At 39.1% G+C, this 17,211-nt stretch overlaps 1 non-coding gene across 1 annotated transcript; it reads right to left on the bottom strand.

Moving 5' to 3' along the window:
- Positions 1-7,464: 7,464 nt before the first annotated feature.
- Positions 7,465-7,538, bottom strand: TRNAN-GUU (transfer RNA asparagine (anticodon GUU)). The gene has a single exon. It is a non-coding gene; the product is annotated as a tRNA-Asn (tRNA).
- Positions 7,539-17,211: the final 9,673 nt, after the last annotated feature.

The following is a 17,211-nucleotide window of genomic DNA, read 5'->3' on the forward strand; positions in this document are numbered from 1 at the left end:
AAAAGCAACGAGAAAATACAATAAATACATTTGGAGTTAGAGTTCAGGGCGTACCTAATGAGAATAGAAAGATTTTTTTTTAATGCAGAATTAAGGTAATTATATTTTATTACCTGGTGTTTATTGTGAATCTATACTTAAAAGTTGGATTACCTGGAGCAGCCCTCACTAGAAGAGTAAAACTAATCATGATTATACTAGTATAAATCACAGAAGAGACATAAATATAGTCTCAGAATTTAAAGAAGTGAGATGCCCTTCATTTTTATTCTTTTCATTGAAATTGACATATTCTAAAATGATGGCTTTCGAGATAGGATACTATGATGTTCAATTTCAGTCATGCAGGAAGTTCAGTGCGATCAACCCAGCTTCGCAAGCTAAACACTATTGGATCATAAGGGAAGAACCAGGGGAGACTTTTCATCCTGTCAACCTTCCATTGATCAGATGAATTGAGTGCATTTTGTAGGCAGAAGTAGGTCCCCTGCTGAGTGCTCTCACCTGAGATATGACTGTTTTGGTCCAAAAAACACATAACCATAGTATCAGATCATCAAGTCAGAACTAACAGAATCCCTCAGAGGAAAGCTTATCTCAGCCCAGTCATGTGAATACTGCATTTCCAAGACTAGAGCAGAGAAAGCTTACACCTGTGTTTCTGTCCACATACATGTATGTTGAACAATGCATTTCATACTGACCATCTAAGGATATAGCACATTCTAAACATCAAGGTATGAACTCAAATTCGCCACTAAAAAAGGCTACAACTCTTTTTTCTCCAGAGCCAGTCACTGCTTTCTTCTGTCTACAGTAATTTCCCTACTGCAATTTATTTTTAAATTGCTGCTTTCCTATCTCTTTCACCTTTTTCAGAAAGGAAATTTGCCAGAGGAATATTTTTGCTTTGGTAAGCTCCTTTCATATTTTCTCTACACATTTATTTCTAATGTTTGCAATTCTATCCCATGGCCAACAGAATTGCAAAAGGTCTTCCTCAGCATTTGAAAAATTCTCTTGGGCCATATAAATGTCAGTGAGTGTCATTTTTTCCACAGAGAGGAATTCAGTGATGCACCTTTACTTCATGAGTGCTTCCACTTGAGATGCCATTTTGTCAGCCTGCTCCTCTACTGCGAGCTGTGACATAGCAACAAAACATAATGGAATACTGGTGGGAAGGTTCATTCTCTACTGCAATACCAACAAGATCTGTCTCCAATGTTGTGGGCCAATATAACAAAATAGCAGACATTGTTTTTGAAGCAACCCTCATACAATTACATGAAGATATGCATTTATTTCTCAGATACATGCATGCCAGAAAGTATGTGGAAATATTTGCATGTGCTCTGAAAGCCTAGCAGAGGCAGAAGACAAGTTGGGACAAAGCACTAATTAGCAGTTCAAGTCCTTTTAAAATGATTCTTATTACAATACTGTGAAAGATCTGAGAAATGCATTTTGAGGTATGAAACAGAATGCTGTTGGGAACATTAATTTCTATGAGGCCTTGTTCTGTTCACGTCTCAAGTTTCCAGGGAGTCAATCCCCAAGGATTTCGAGAGTTGACTCTTCTATATTTCTTCACAGGAAAATTATCTATCCGGCTGTTCTAAACAGATGTTTGGTAATGTACAAAATGATCTTTTTGACAGTAGAAAATATTTCTGAAAGCAAGTTTCATAAACAGCTACTTCTACTGTTCTACAGTATCCCTCCCACCATCCAGATGTCATGTGGTTTGCTTCCTTGTGAATTCACTCCAGAAATCCTGTAAATAATATGGGTTTACCAATTATCACTATGTTCCTTCATAAGCAACAAACCACAGACATAAAATAATAAAGATCTTGCTACATATCAGAAAGCAGAACTACACAGTAAGCTAATAAAATTAGAAAAACAAAAAAAAAAAATCAGAACTCAAACTTATTCTTCTACTTCTATAAGAAAAAGAGAAAGAAATCTGCAAATTCAGCCATCTCATATTAGGTTATGAAAAAAAAAAATTGAAAGATTTTGCAATTTATTTATTTTTTACTATGCAACCTGTATTAATTTAACATTTAGAATCTTACTTAAAAATGAAAAACATTATATTTTTATTTTTTCTACTATCATGAATACCTTCAAAACATTATCCCAGTGTACAAAGTGATGAACAAACAAGACTTTAAATGGAATACTAATTTCCAGAAATGTAATTTTCTTGTAATTCAAATATAAGCTTTTCACATGAGGCTTATTAGCTATGTTTTAATCTGCATTAGTCTGGTTAAAATACCCAATTTCCTTTTTTTCTCCTGCGATCCTACTGGTCTTTCTTTAGCCATTAGCAACAGTAATAGCAATTAGCAACATTACTTCCAGCACACAGTCATTTCAGGCTAAGCTGTGCAGGCTTCATGTTTAATGATTCCAAGCGTAACTACAAAGGCATGAAATAGAAAATTCAGTAATCACAGAGGAATGGCAGCCTCCATCTAATAGTCCATACTAAATCTTACGTGTACAGTTCTGGTCTGTTTCAGCTGTATTTGGCTCACAAATGTAAAGCATGAGGAAAGCAAGCAATTTGTTTTCTGTGCATTCAGCACTAGAAAAATTAGGAAACCTGTAGCCTTTGTCCTTACTTACCAGCATTCACTGCTCCCAGAAAGTCCCCAGTAATACCTCCCAAAGAGGTCACCGTCACCAGTGCTACCAGTTTTAATGAAGACATTCACGCTGTGTACCTGCATTGGGTGTAGGTGGCAGTCTGCTGGTAACAGAGAGGCTACAGGTGTGGCCTCCTCGAGGTGAGGCTGGGGCTGCCCTGCACAGACACTACACCTCATACAGCTCCACAAGCCCCTCTGTACCAGGACGCAGCTGGTACATCAGCAAAGCTGGGGCACAACTTTAAAAGCGTATTTAAGAAAAGGCAGAAACCACTGAAAGCAGAACAACAGAAACAGGAAGAGGAGATGGCCAGTGATGAAGCAGTTGTTCCTGGAGGGACTGAAGCCCATAGAAGACTTAGAATCATAGAATAATTAAGGTTGGAGGAAGACCTCTAAGACTGTTTAGTCCCACTATCCACTTACCACTAATATTGCCCACTAACCCATGTTCCTTTGTACCACAAACTTGCGATGGTCTTCTGATGGAGCAGATGAAAAGAACAAGAGCAGCAGCAATGAACTGCTATGTCCTGACTGCAGCCACCCTGCCCTGCCTGTTGTATCACTGAAGACATGCAGTATAACTGTGGTGAAATTGATCTCCCTATTTCTTCATATTTCCCTCCCCCCCCCCCAAGCCTGCTGAGGCAAGGGAGAGAGGTAAACAACTTGGTGTGAGGTTGGCAGCCAGCTGGGCCAAGCCCTAACACATCATTCCTCGTGTCATTATGCATGTGACTTTTGTACAAGTAATGCTACTTTTTATGAATAAAACACATTGAACTTGTTAAACTTTCCTTAAGTTAATTCCCATGTTACTACACATTAAAAAAAATATCACTTTTTTGCTTGCAATTTTGAGCTAAGAAAAATTAGCCCTGGATATACTCATTAGTATATCATGCATACCCAGAAACCAAAGAGAAGATAAAGTCTCTGTGCCCAACTTTCGTTGTGACAACTAAATATTCTAACAGTAGGTGGAGATGGATGTGAACTCAGAGTATAACTGCACAGAATCTGCTCTCTGCTCCTTGATCTTTTCTTTTTTCAACCCCATCAGGGAAAAAGCAGTATTGTAAGCAAAGGAAATAAATGAAAAAAGCCAGAAGATAAAATGCTAAACTACAGGACAAAATTTTAATTCCTTCCCTCCACAAATCATCAGTTATAGGTAGAGAAGATGGTTTATTTCCCTGCAGACAGCAGTAGTTTGGGGATATTTTGTGCCTCAAGAACTTCAAGAAGTAGGCTGCAGAGAAGCCTTCTGAAGTTTCATGGAATGGAATAAATCAAGAAATTGTCCCAAGTATTTTTATTTCCATCTTTCCTTTCCAAGAAAATGCTGAAGGAATATTTGTGGAAAAGCAGAGGGGAGAGTATACTCTTTAAGGATATGAATGGTTAAAGATAAGTTATTCACCCCCCTTTTCTTCCCTTTCAGAAAAATGAGCTATTTTTTCAAAATTCAACATATGAAGTAGTTATATAATATCTAGACCATACCAGTATTAAGAAACAATGCTATTAAGCATGCTTATTAATAATTAATAATGCTTATTAAAGATAGAAAATGGCTTAAAATATTATAAACACAAGTAACTTAACAGAAAATTAATGATACAAAACGACTAATAAATCACAAGTTCACAGAGACAGAAAGTAGAAGAGAGGATATATGAAGAATAGGACCACATGAATTCTGTAATTATCTATTACTATCCAACTTAAATGTTAACCTTTGAATACACTTGGACAACGTTTAGTAAACTCCAAGGATATTAAGATGTCTAATGGATTGAAGGCATAAAAAATCACTATACTGAAAAGCCAACGTATAGTCAAATGTAATACTGAAAGCATAAGATGACAAATCCTAATCATACAATAGTGTGGATCAATCTAGTGATAAAAGATACCATAAGATCTGTAATATACATGTATGGAACTGACAATATAAATTCACCGTGCTATCAAATGAGAAAAATTAATGCGAAAGACAAGGTGACTCAGATAGTAAGTTAAGAATTCCTCAAGACAATAAATAATAAGCGTTACCACTTCTTGCCTGCTTGTTTCTCTCCAGAGAAAATTCTGGATGCTAGCTGCCTCTGTGGTTTATAGCTCATATGCATCTTTCACCTCTCTCCAGTGAGAAGCATGCTGTGCTACTGTGACTGGTACCAAGGTTTTCAACTACTGTATTTCTTAAACAAGCAGATTTATTATTAACTTCAAGCTAACAACAAAACAAATTGTTATGTTGTCAGATACATCCATCACATATGTGGTATGCCTAGAACTATAGCTGGTTCTTTAAAAAAAAAAAAAGTAGCAAAATATCTTACATATAGCATTACTATAGAATGATATAGAATGACATGGAGGAACGTGCAATAGAAAAAAAAAATATTTTTTTCCTATATTTTTATTCTGAAAAAAAGATCTGACCCTATTCTAAATAGATTCCCGTAACATGATGGAAAGTGCGGCAGTAACAGCAGAGCAGCAAGGTCCTAGGCTACAGCAAGAGAAGATTTGCTCAAAGGTAACAGCTATAGGCACAGGAGTAAAAGATAGCTACTGCTTACCTTCAGAACACCTCAAGTACACACAGATCGCCAGCAAAAAAAAACCCTTGCCTCCACTGCCAACACTTAAATGAGGTTTGAGAAGGGGTGGATCCTGGTTCCACCCCTTCCAGTCACTCAAATGCATTGCATACACCTGAGCTTCCCTGCGTTGGTCCTGCCTTCCCCCCCAGGTGCTCAATCACTGATTCAAGCCATGACTAAGCATTTGTGCTACAATTCCTAATAAGTTTTCTGAGCAGATTTCCCATTTGCTCTTCTCCATAAGACACTGTAACTTTTTTATGTACATCGTTGCAGTCATCAAATTCTTAGAAAATATTTAAAAAGATTTCTTTCAGAAAAGGTATTATTACTGCTGCAACTGAAGCATGGTAGAGTGCCATAGTTCCTCAATCATAACACTATTTACAGTAGCCACCACTCAGTACTGTCCTGAGCAAACCAATTTAGTCAGAATATCAAGAATAGCTACACTTCTAGGGACAGGTAAGGTATAGCTCATCAGTGTGAATATGCCTACTGAAATCTAATAAAAGCTGCAGAGCAGGCTAGGTCTTTAGTTACGTGCATTTCCAAGAACAAAGCTGCCACACAGGGCAGTTGGAGGAATTCAGTAAAAAAGTCTGTCCACTCTTTCCTCTAAGAAATTCTTTCTTTGAATTAGAACTGCCACCAACAATCAGGGGATTACCATAGTCCTGGGCAGCGTGGCTGTGTGCCATGACAAGCTCCTTTGCACAAAGTGAAAAGCAAAACTCCAGTTGGAAATATCTTAAGGCTATAATGCTTTAATGGATACCCATTACAAAAACCAAACCACCACTTCCTATTCACTGGCAATTTGATAAGTAGTCTAATTGCAGCACTCAAAATGGTCCTAATCTCAAAGCCCTATCTTTCAGGAATGTCAGGGGTGGGACAAAGTAAGGCAGTTTGAACAATCATTTCCAATGTTTCTGAAAACAAGAGACATTCTCTGATACTATAGCTTTAAAAAAATAATAATAATCTGAACTTTGTGCAATTCCTTCCTCACTAGCTGTGTTCTTAAATAAGGTTTTATTAAGTGTATTAGAGAAATCAATAAAGAAGTCAGATTACAAGTTAATAGACTTCACTAAATTTTACATTAGCACCTACAGTCAGAACAGTAACTGCTTTGAAAACAAAAGGATGCAGTGCCCAGTTTGTTCCAGAGGAGAGTAATAGTTTTAAATCCACCCTGAGAATCACTTTCTGAATCCTACTCAGTGCAGTAGACCAGCTGAAGTTGGCATACAGATGACTCTACTTTCAAAGTATTCAATCAGGAAAAAGAAACAAGAATAAAAAAAGCATTCACTTAAAACACTGAATCTCTCATACAAGGCTTCCTTAAAGAAAAGCAAAACACTACCAAAATGACATTACCTGGTCTTCACCAGGATTTAATGATGTACATACATTTTTTAAATTCCGTAATACAGACTTTCAAAGCTGTATAAACACTGCAAAAAAAGTATTGTCCAGGTTTCAGCTGGTACACCATTAATATCACAATGATATCTTGGTTGATGCTGAGCAATTGAAGCACCACTAGACTTCATAACACAGCAGTGGGGGAGGCAAGGCAGAGCCAAGACAGGTGGCCTGAATTAGACCCAGTGTTATTCCATACCACCTGACATGACACAGAAAGGCATAAAGGTGTGGGGGCCATAAATCTGCCCTTGAACATATCCAGGGGTGGGGTGTCCACAACCTCTCTGGGCAACTAATTCTAGTGCCTCACCTTTCTCTCAGTGAAAAATGTCCCGTTAACATTTAATTTAAATCTCCCTTTAAAATTGTTGTCCCTCGCCCTATCACTATTTACCTGTGTAAACAGTTAATTTCCCTCCTGCTTATAAGCTCCCTTTAAGTATTAGAAGGCCATAATGTGGTCTCCCTAGAGCTTTCTCTTCTCCAGATCCAGCAAGCCCCGCTCCCTCAACTTGTCATTATAGGAGAGGTGTGGTTCAGCAGAGGAATCATCATCTTGGCCCTCCTCTGTACCCTCTCCAAAACAAAATTTCCACATCTTTCTTGTGCTGGAGACCCCAGGCCTGGATGCAGAACTCCAGGTAGGGCTTCACTATAGCAGAGTAGAGAGGGATAACAACACCCACCTCCCTCATGCTGAGGGCCACTTCTCGTTTTGATACAGCCCAGAAAGAGTGGCTCGTCCCTGGGTGGGCTCGAACCACCAACCTTTCGGTTAACAGCCGAACGCGCTAACCGATTGCGCCACAGAGACTCCCACAAATATGTAAGTTTGTGATCCTGCAACATATAAAATGAGCATCCTTCATAAAATTCTTATTTATGGAAGCAATAAATATTAGCAGAAGTAGAGGTGGCTTTGCCTGACATTCAGTCCCAAGTAATAATGAATCCTAATTACAGTAAGATTTCTAATTGCTACTAATACTGTGCAGGTGGCTATGGATATCAAACACTGATTGCCAGCCTGAAAATATTTAAGATGTTTTTTAATCAAAACCTTCTTCATCTTTCTCCTTGGTTCCTAGATGAAAGGTAAATCCTGTTAAAAGAATTATTTTAATTTTGGGCACATGTGGCATATAAATAATAAAAGATTTTTGCTCAAATTGGAAAACTGCATTGATTCTTGATCATGTTATCAGTTCTAAATGTTTGTCCTACTTTGAAAACTTTGGAAATAGTAAATTCAATATCTGTGGCTATATTGCCCCCATGCCAGTGGCCATTTCTTGTAGAAAATCAAACACATATGTACATGTGCACACACATACACACACAGAATGGGAGACAGACTCTTTGCCTTGCCAAGTCTTCTTTGCATCATTCTGACACAACAAAGTAGACTGACACAGTAGACTGATAGACTGGAAAGAGCAGTCCTTGAGAGCAGCCCTGCATAGAAGGACCTGGGAGTCCTCGTGGATGAAAAGCTTAACATTAGCCAGCAGTGTACTCTTGGAGCTCAGAAGGCAAATGGTATCCAGGGCTCCATCAAAAGAGGGTGGCCAGCAGGGACAGGGAGGTGACTGTCCCCCTCTGCTCTGCTCTTAGAGGCTCCATCTGAAGTACTGTGTCCAGCTCTGGAGCCCCCAGTACAAGAAAGACAGAGAGCTGTTGGAGAGGGTCCAGAGGAGAGCCACGAAGATAAATGAGGGGCTAGAGCACCTCCCCTACGAAGACAGGGTGGGGGAGCTGGGCTTGTTCAGCCTGGAGAAAAGAAGGCTGCAGGGTGACCTCATTGCTGCCTTTCAGTACCTAAAGGGAGCCTATAAACAGGAGGGAAGTCAACTCTTTGAGAGGGTAGATAACAGCAGGACAAGTGGAAATGGTTTTAAGTTGAGGGAGGGGAGATTTAGGTTGGATGTCAGGGTGAAGTTCTTTACAGAGAGAGTGGTGAGGTGCTGGAACAGGCTGCCCAGAGAGGTTGTGGATGCCCCGTCCCTAGAGGTGTTCAAGGCCAGATTGGATGGGGCCCTGGGCAGCCTGGTCTAGTATTAAATGGGGAGGTTGGTGGCCCTACATGTGGCAAGGGGGTTGGAGATTAATGATCCTTGAGGTCCCTTCCAACCCTGACCATTCTGTGATTCTGTGACACCAAACTAAACTGCATCAGTAAAAAAAAAAAAAAACAGGCAAATTTTCTGGGGAATAGTGATTAGCAGAGGGGTTTGGCTGAGGAAAAGGATACTGTTGGGTTCCTGGTAACTGTTCTCTTACTAAGCATCCAAGAGAGCATTTCCCAAGTGTAGGGAATGGCAGGCTGTTCCCAAAACCCCACTCCACACACCTGCTGCTAAAGCAATCATGTTTTCCAGCTGCTCTTGTGGCTGGCAACTTTAGCACACATTAGATAGGTTTTAAGGCCCTGTGAAGAGCCTTAAAAGGAAGACCTATCGGCATAATTTCCTCTGCCTGTTCAAAAGAGTAGCTGAGATTTCTTGAAAGTGCAGAGAAATCAGGCCTAATACATAACACGAACTCTGGTAGAAACCCTAGCCTCAGTATACAAAAACTGAGATAGCCTCACAGTGCTGGGGATTATTCCATTGGCATATCATTTGGATAAACACTACTTTTGTCTTCCAGCCAGTATGGATAGCTGTATGCATCAGTGGCGATGGAACCTTTGAGAACCAGCTCATCAGAGGACAGCTGCTGGTGCCAGCATTTGAAACGCTAGCAAATGCTAAGCACAATTCGATGGTGGGATCTCTCAAAATCAGGCAAACAAAGGAAGCGTACAATCTTCTCAGCTATCCTCACTTTAGAGCTGTTACTGTGGAAAGTATGAATACAAAGGGTACCAAAATGTTCAGAGCATGGACATTCTAGTTTACCTATTTCTCATAAGCCAAAAGATATTCATTCTCCTTAAAATGAAATCTACAATTTTTCTTTCAAGTTTGAACCTATTTAATCATGTCTGTGGTAACTTTTACTACTCCCATGTGCAACACTAGATTTGGTGTAACACAGACAGAATGTGGCAGACAGAAACTCTACCAATCAGGTAGAAAGAAAAGCATTACAGATATGGTCAGTTGTAAAGAATGTTGCAAGAGAACATCAAATAAGTATCAAGCAAATTCTGTCCTATTGGCTTTAAATTATTATCTATCATTTTTGACAAATGATGTTCCTACAAGTAGTAACAGGTTTTGGGTTTTTTGTTTTTTTTTTTTGTTTTGTTTTTTGTGGTGTTACGCAAGTACACATGGAAAATATGGCACCCACTGTCATTCACTGATGCTTGCAGATCACTTCTGGTGACCAAACAGTGGATGTGAACATGTTGAGGAGGTGGGTAGTGCACATCAGCAGCAGCACCATGAAACACAAGCCATGCTCCTGGCAGCCATGGCATAGCTGCAACACTACAGCAGTAGTCAGCCCCTAAATGGCGTGTAGGAGCCAGGCTCCACCCCTTCTGGTCATACAACTGAATCACCGTCACCTGTGCTCCCATGGCTGACCCAGTCCGTGCCTCAGGTGATCAATCAGTGGTTCAGTGCCGTGACTCAACAGTTCCCATACAATTAGGAAAGGAGCGATCCTTCTGGATTTCCTGGAACACAGATAATCCATCAACTCTGGCCACCACATCATAACACTGACTAAGCTGAAGGCTCAAACTCCCAGGGTCAGGCCAGAGAAGACAACGTTTCTCTTGTAACACAATAACATCAAGTTCCTTTACGAGTTTGAAGACTGTGGAGTACACTGCCAATCTTGGCTGAACTGTGCTACCACACCCACCAGACAGTCCAGATTTGACACCTTCTGACTTCCATCTGTTTGGGCTGATGAAAGATGGACCGTGTGGGCAACATTTTACAAGCAACAGCACCATCATAGCAACTGTGATACAGAGAGTCAACTCTGCCGGTACAGATTTTTACAAGCACAGCATGTGGGTTTTTGTTCATTGCTAAGAATGCATAGCTAACGGTGGTGATTATTACTGAAAAACAGTTTTTTTTTGTAGCTGAGAATTTGCTCTATCAAATAGTGTTATTTGTATCTGTTGTAGCTTCCATGGAAGATCTGGGTTTTCAGTGGGGCTTCTTGTGCTTGCAGGTGTGACCCGTCTCCCTATCAGCCTGAGTTATTGCATTTTTCTGTTGCATAATGATGGAGAAGGACCTAGTGAGCTTTTTCTGCTTTGTAACACAATGAGTCACACTGAGAAGAGTCAGTTATTTATCTGAATAACTGGAATAAAGAGAAAATAGTAATCTCATCAACTAAGTATATTATTACTATCCCAACAAAAACACTGTGAATAAAGCTATTTCCTAGGGAGAGTTTGCTTCTTTCACTTCCTCTGTTATGAGATGCAAAAGCCCATTGCGAGCAGCCACAGCTCCATCTACCTCTAAGTGGGAGCTACATGTACTGCATGGTGGGTCATCTTTACAGAGAGGTAAGGTATAAACAGATGCTCTGATTGTGTCTATACAGATAATCCCAACAAACAACTCTCCAGTTAAATTTTGGTTTTCAAGCATCCTAAATTTGCATCACTGTGCTTATAGCACATTAAGCTCATCTATGTAGCAGGCAGTGTTTTAGGGATAACAACAGTTTTCTATTGATTATATACACAATGCTTATTAACCAAAGCTGTCATCCCTGGGATGGAAAATAATAATAATAAAATTTCCATAACTGCAATATTCTCTGTATTTCCTAATCAATTCAAGCAATTACTTTTGCACATTTTTGAGTCACAGGTGCAGTACTGTTCCCTTTTCTCTCTCACTATTTATGTTTGATTATTTTTATACTGCTTTCCCAAAACTTATTGACAACATGTTGACAGTGGAGAATACTCAACACCTCACACAGACACCGCTAGTGCATGTTTGAGAACACACTTCTTGTTTTCCAGGTTGCCTTCAGTGAATTTACAGTCCAATATACCGAGCACAAACAACAATCTGCTGCTTAGCAGTAGGAAACCTCAAATATCCATCCTTCTGAGTAATGTCTAAAAGCAGTAACTTCTGCACTTTCTGTTTCTGTTTGCTACAGGCTGAAGGGGAGAGCAGGCTGGCAATGGCTGTGCAGGGACAGAAAGAATCAGCCAAACTGCAAAATGAACTCTGAAAGCAAAGTTCATAATGTGGCTAATTTACAAGGATGGGTTGGAGGGAAGAGACTGGGATTTTTTTGTTTGTTTATGTTTCTTGCCTTTGTGTGTGTGTTTTTATTTGCTTTTGTTTAGATAAATCTGACTTGGGAACTGACCTGTATGCCAGTGTATTAGAGGGGGCTTTACTTTTGAGGGCTCAAGTGCTCCCACCTCTCAAAAGCACAGGCCCCAGTGCAGCATTACAAAGACTCAGGCTCGAGGAGCAATCCCACTTTTCCAAGAGACCCAGAGCTCCACGCTGAGGCTTGCAGCAGCACAGGATTCTGCTGACTTCAGGGCTCAAGGTACATTAACGCAAGTCTGGGAGACTGAAAGCAGGTCTGGTTGTTCACAAAGGCAAAACCACTCTGTGAATTCTTGAAAGCTTTCTCTTCTTGATCTTGGTACTTAAGTTACTACCAGAATAGTTAGTGTTAAAACTAACCCTTACTTTACATAACTATTCCCAGCTCTTTTCTGCTGAAGTCAACCTATTTCATCCACTGAAACTACCCTATCTCCTTTCTGATAGCAGATTAGCCATGTTCACACAAATTAGCGGTAATTAGCCTGCAGACACTTCTAGAAATGTAATGAGACTTAATTTCTCTTTTGTTGACTGAAGAAAATTGGATCTAAGAAGGTATATTTTAAAGGTAAGTTTTAAAGAGCACCAAGCTGAGGTAGGAGGCATCAGTGTATAATTTTTCTTATGGTTATTTTGTTCTAGTTCCCCCAAATGTGAACAGACAGATTTCAGACGAACTTCAGATAATTGTTCCTCTTTAAGGAAACTTCTGAAGTTCAGAGCTGAAACACTGGTAGAATTTAGTGCAAATCCCGAGTTCTTTACAGTGAATAATTTGCCCATAAAGAGTAAGGAGGGACAGAAATATAGAGAGAAGCAGAGATGTTTATATCTTAATGTGGGGACAAATGCTAAAAATGTTATGATCTTATGTTCTTTTCTTACAGGAAATGAGACAGCAATAGTAAAAATAAAATATAAAAGATGGTTGAGGGACTTGGTAACCAAGAATGCTTAACAGAACTGCAAAAGCCTGACACAAGTATCTGCAGGAAAGGATGTTTCCAAATGCAAAGTAGCTGCTGGTTAGAGGCTTAGAGAACACTGGAGCTCAAACTGGGGATTTTTTATTTGATTTCCAAAGTGTAGGAAATTAGTGTTCATTAAGGCAGTAATACCTAAAATCACCTTAATTTTGAGCTGGCTGAAGTTCTGTTAGTTTGAATCAGCCATTAAAAAAAAGTCCTTGTGTAAATCAAACACAAGGCTTCAGTTTCTTGGTCAACTCAGTCATGGGGTTTTGCAACATGTAGGAAGAACTCAGTTGCGAACAGTGCCTAGCAGCAGTTGTTGGAACATCTCATCTGTCTTGTTTTACAAGCACAAAAGAAAATGAAGAGATGAATGAGAAGTCAGCTATGAAATTACAAAAACTTTTAAATGGGAAACATCTTTTTTTTTTTTTTTTTTTTCTCACTGTACTTTTCCAGTTTTTTCCCACTGCTGAACTCAAGTTCATATCTCAAGACCTGTGAGCTGAGTGATGGGTGCTCTGAAGCCCATCAGACCAGGGCCAGAAGCAAATCTCTGTTCAGACTTTTCAAACTGATTTTTTTTCTGAACACAAAATATTAAAGAAAGGCACATGCTGTGCAGAGTAGTCTAAACAGAATGTTACAGGGCAAAAAAAAAGAATTTCTATCATATTTGATATTCTGACATTTCAATGTTTGTTTTTGTCCCAGATCTGAATGTAAAAGTTTAAATTTAGAGATTTGTGGGAGAAACAAATTCTTCATGTCCCCTCAAAGAGCCATTTCCAAAATGAATCAGAATATTTTCTTTCAAAACTGTCAGAACATTCTGAAGTGATATATATATACACACACTTCGAATTTATGACATAAAGGAGAAATATAAAAGAGATTTAAACATTATCAAAACAAAATACTTGAAGGCTTTTCACTGAGAATTGTTAAAATAAAAAAACTTCGTATTTCAAAGGAACTGCTCATTTGGATGCAAACTTTTTCCATTGAAAAAAAAAAACTTATCTAGTTCTACCTACAAGTCAGCAAGAAAGATCTTATTTCCATATCTACAATTAGAGCTGAATTTTCATTCTCTGGGCAACCTTGGTTTTGTAATATATTCTGTGCATAGAGCCCTTCTTACCTGGGGATTCTGAAACATTTTGCATAGATGATAGACAGGAGTATGTCGCATCTGCACCAACATGAAAAAGAGCACCCTGTTTCACAGCAGGAGTCTCAACCCACAGTGAGTTGCATGATATACATGATGGTTCCTCTCCAGGCTTTGAATGAATGAGCTGAATGGGTCCCTTGTTAGGAAATCCAGCATAGCACATGCTGTGATTCTAACCATGCGTAAAGAGTGGATCCTGTACATATGTAGATGGATAACTCAATCTTTGTTATCTTGACTGCAATTTAAACTGAGATAGGTCTGAAGAAAGTTGCCTGGATAGTAAAACTGGATATTTTCCTTCCAGTTCACTTCCCTGTTTACTTGTATAATGTCTATATAGGTTGCACCAAAAGTACTGCCTGGGGTAAAGCTCCTATTTATTTCCATGGAAATTACAACAGATCAAATGAGCTAACAGATCAAATAACAGAATTCAATAGAGCAAAATCTTAGCTGCAAAACACAATCTTTCAACGCAATCATTACCATTCGCTATGCATTTTTACCAGCAATGAACAAGAGCCTGCATGCTCTATTCATAAAAATCTGCAGCACTGGAGGTGGTCCATTGTCGCTGTCACCGTGCTCACAGCCACTGTTTGCTCTCCACAAACATTCACTAAACATCAATGAACATCAACGTGTGCAGGGAGGAATTCAGTTCCATACTTTTGCTTCATACACACTTCCTTTTTAGATGCCATTTTATCAGATTGCCACTCTTCTGCCTTCTGTTACATGGCAACAGAACAGTGTTCAACAGAACGGAAAAGTTCAGCCTCTACTGCCATACCACCAACATTTGCCTCTGACGACATTGGCCAATGTAATAAAATAGGAGGCATTATTTTCAGAGCAGACCCTGTTACTTACACAAGACAGTGCTAGAACTACAGCTTTAAAGAAACCTTATCCTAATTTGAATGATAACAGAATGAAAAAAAAAATGTGGAGACATCATGTTTCAGAAATATTGTGAGATGGGTAGAAAAAAACTCAAAAGATCCACTTGGGGATTTTTCTTGTCTGCCTGTCCAGAGATCAGCATGGCATTAACATATTTCTGAAGGAATATTTCCTCCATCCCTCCAAAGAAGCTCCAAAGTCCTGCCTTGACTGTCCTATGTATTTTTTTTTCCCCCTCACACATTAATTCTTGAACAAACTTTTGACATTAAAATAATACTCAGGATAAATGCTCTTTCTTCCTCCTTTCTGGAACTTAGAGCCCCATCACAAGGACATGCCCATTGTGGTGACAAGTCGTTCTTCTCTATTATACAGTCCTTAAAAAATGTTAATTATGGTTCAATATCTGTCTACTAACTCTCCCCACAGTACTCTTCCTTAGGTCAGAAATATCCTTGCACTTGCCTTTGGAGATCTGTAGCATAAGATTTTGAAGGGCATCTCCTTATGAGACCATCAGACTTCATCCATTTTTCTTCATAACTGACAACAAAGCAGTCCACCTATGATTTTATAGTAGGCAAATGTTTGATCGATATTCAATAAAGGTGATATTAGAGAGGTACATATGAGAATTGCACCATTGGAAATGAGTATTCCCTTCTTAAGCAGATGAAGGCAGATTTAGAAAAAATACAGATTGCTCCTGTTGCTAGAAAACCGTATCATGACTAATCCAAACTTAATCCAGAAAACAGAATCCATCACTTCTATCTTTTCTACTGCTCTTCTACTGTCACATTCAGGTCATTTTTCAAAATGACAAAGCTTGTCAACAAGGCTGATTCAATGCAATTGGAGATGTTTGGATCTACAGTCCAGGCTTCTTATCTAGAAAAAAATCCTTTGCCTGTCCTAGTTGTCAAGCTTGGTCTAGTCTATTGTAGAGAAGGTGTTTCATTTCCTCTATGGCCACAACAGTGTGCCTGTACTTCTGCACAGCCATCTGAGTCCTTGTCTTGTTGGGCAGAAACCTTGGCCCTGCTGAAGCGGGTGGCACTGACTGAAGATTTTGGTATCATCAGTGCTTCACTCCAGGTTTCTGTCACTTCCACTGCAGCCTGACACCTTCTTGTCACAGCTGCAGCAAACAGCAGCTATGTATTTGCATAGCTGAGCATTATACTGTCTCTCAGGAAGAAACTATATCCAATGTTAGCAGATGCTTTTTGGTGCCAAAAATAAAAGTTTTTTCTGTATGGATTAGTTAGTGATAAATGATCTTCAGTTAGTGTATTTAATTGTCTGGAGCCTGAGAACCATTCTCTCTCTCACACACACACAAAAAAACCTGCTTGAAACCAAATCAGCCTGAAAAGATCTTTTCCTTTAAATTACAGTGGCACTCAGTCTTTCTCGGATATTGTAGCTCAAGTGAATTACTGGAAAGAATGGATATTGAGAACAAAAGAAAAATGATTGGTGAGAATAGAGGCTGATAGGATAGAAATAAAAACCTTCCAGTGGGGAGGCCTGAGCATAACTGCATGTCTTTGCATATTTCCCCAAGGAAGGAGGTAACAAATGGTTTTGGCAGGAGGGAGACATTTTAAGGCAGCAAAATAAAAGGGTCATGTATCAAACCAAATTGCGTTGGCTTTGAGATGTATTAAATCTTTACATGATCTTGTTTTTCTTTGCAAAGCATCTTTTCTCCTGAAAGAAGCTGAAGATTCTATACTGAGTTTCTTTGATAGTAATTATATACTGCACACTTTTGCATTTCTGCCTGTATGTATTCTGAATAAGACAACATCACCACAACAAATAAAAAAATAAAAAAGGAAGCTTCAGTTTAAAGAAGCATTAGGGTTGCAAAGACTGTAAAATCAAGGAATTCAAAATTATGAGATGCTGAAATTCTGGTTGCAGTACTTAATTGAAATGCTCCAAATAAAGCATAGGAAATTACTTTTAATTGCATACTCACACATACCCTCAGCCCTACAATTTCTTTGCCTCATACCGTGAATGAAATGTTTTCCACCAATGGATAGCTTTAGCATCTGGCTAAAGTATCACAGAAGAGGAATTGCTCTGGGGCGGTATCAGGCCCACTGTATGTCTTGCTCCAATTTATAG

Source organism: Meleagris gallopavo, chromosome 6 (genome assembly GCF_905368555.1).
Source record: "Meleagris gallopavo chromosome 6, MGAL_WU_HG_1.1, whole genome shotgun sequence".
Taxonomy (NCBI): Eukaryota; Metazoa; Chordata; class Aves; order Galliformes; family Phasianidae; genus Meleagris; species Meleagris gallopavo.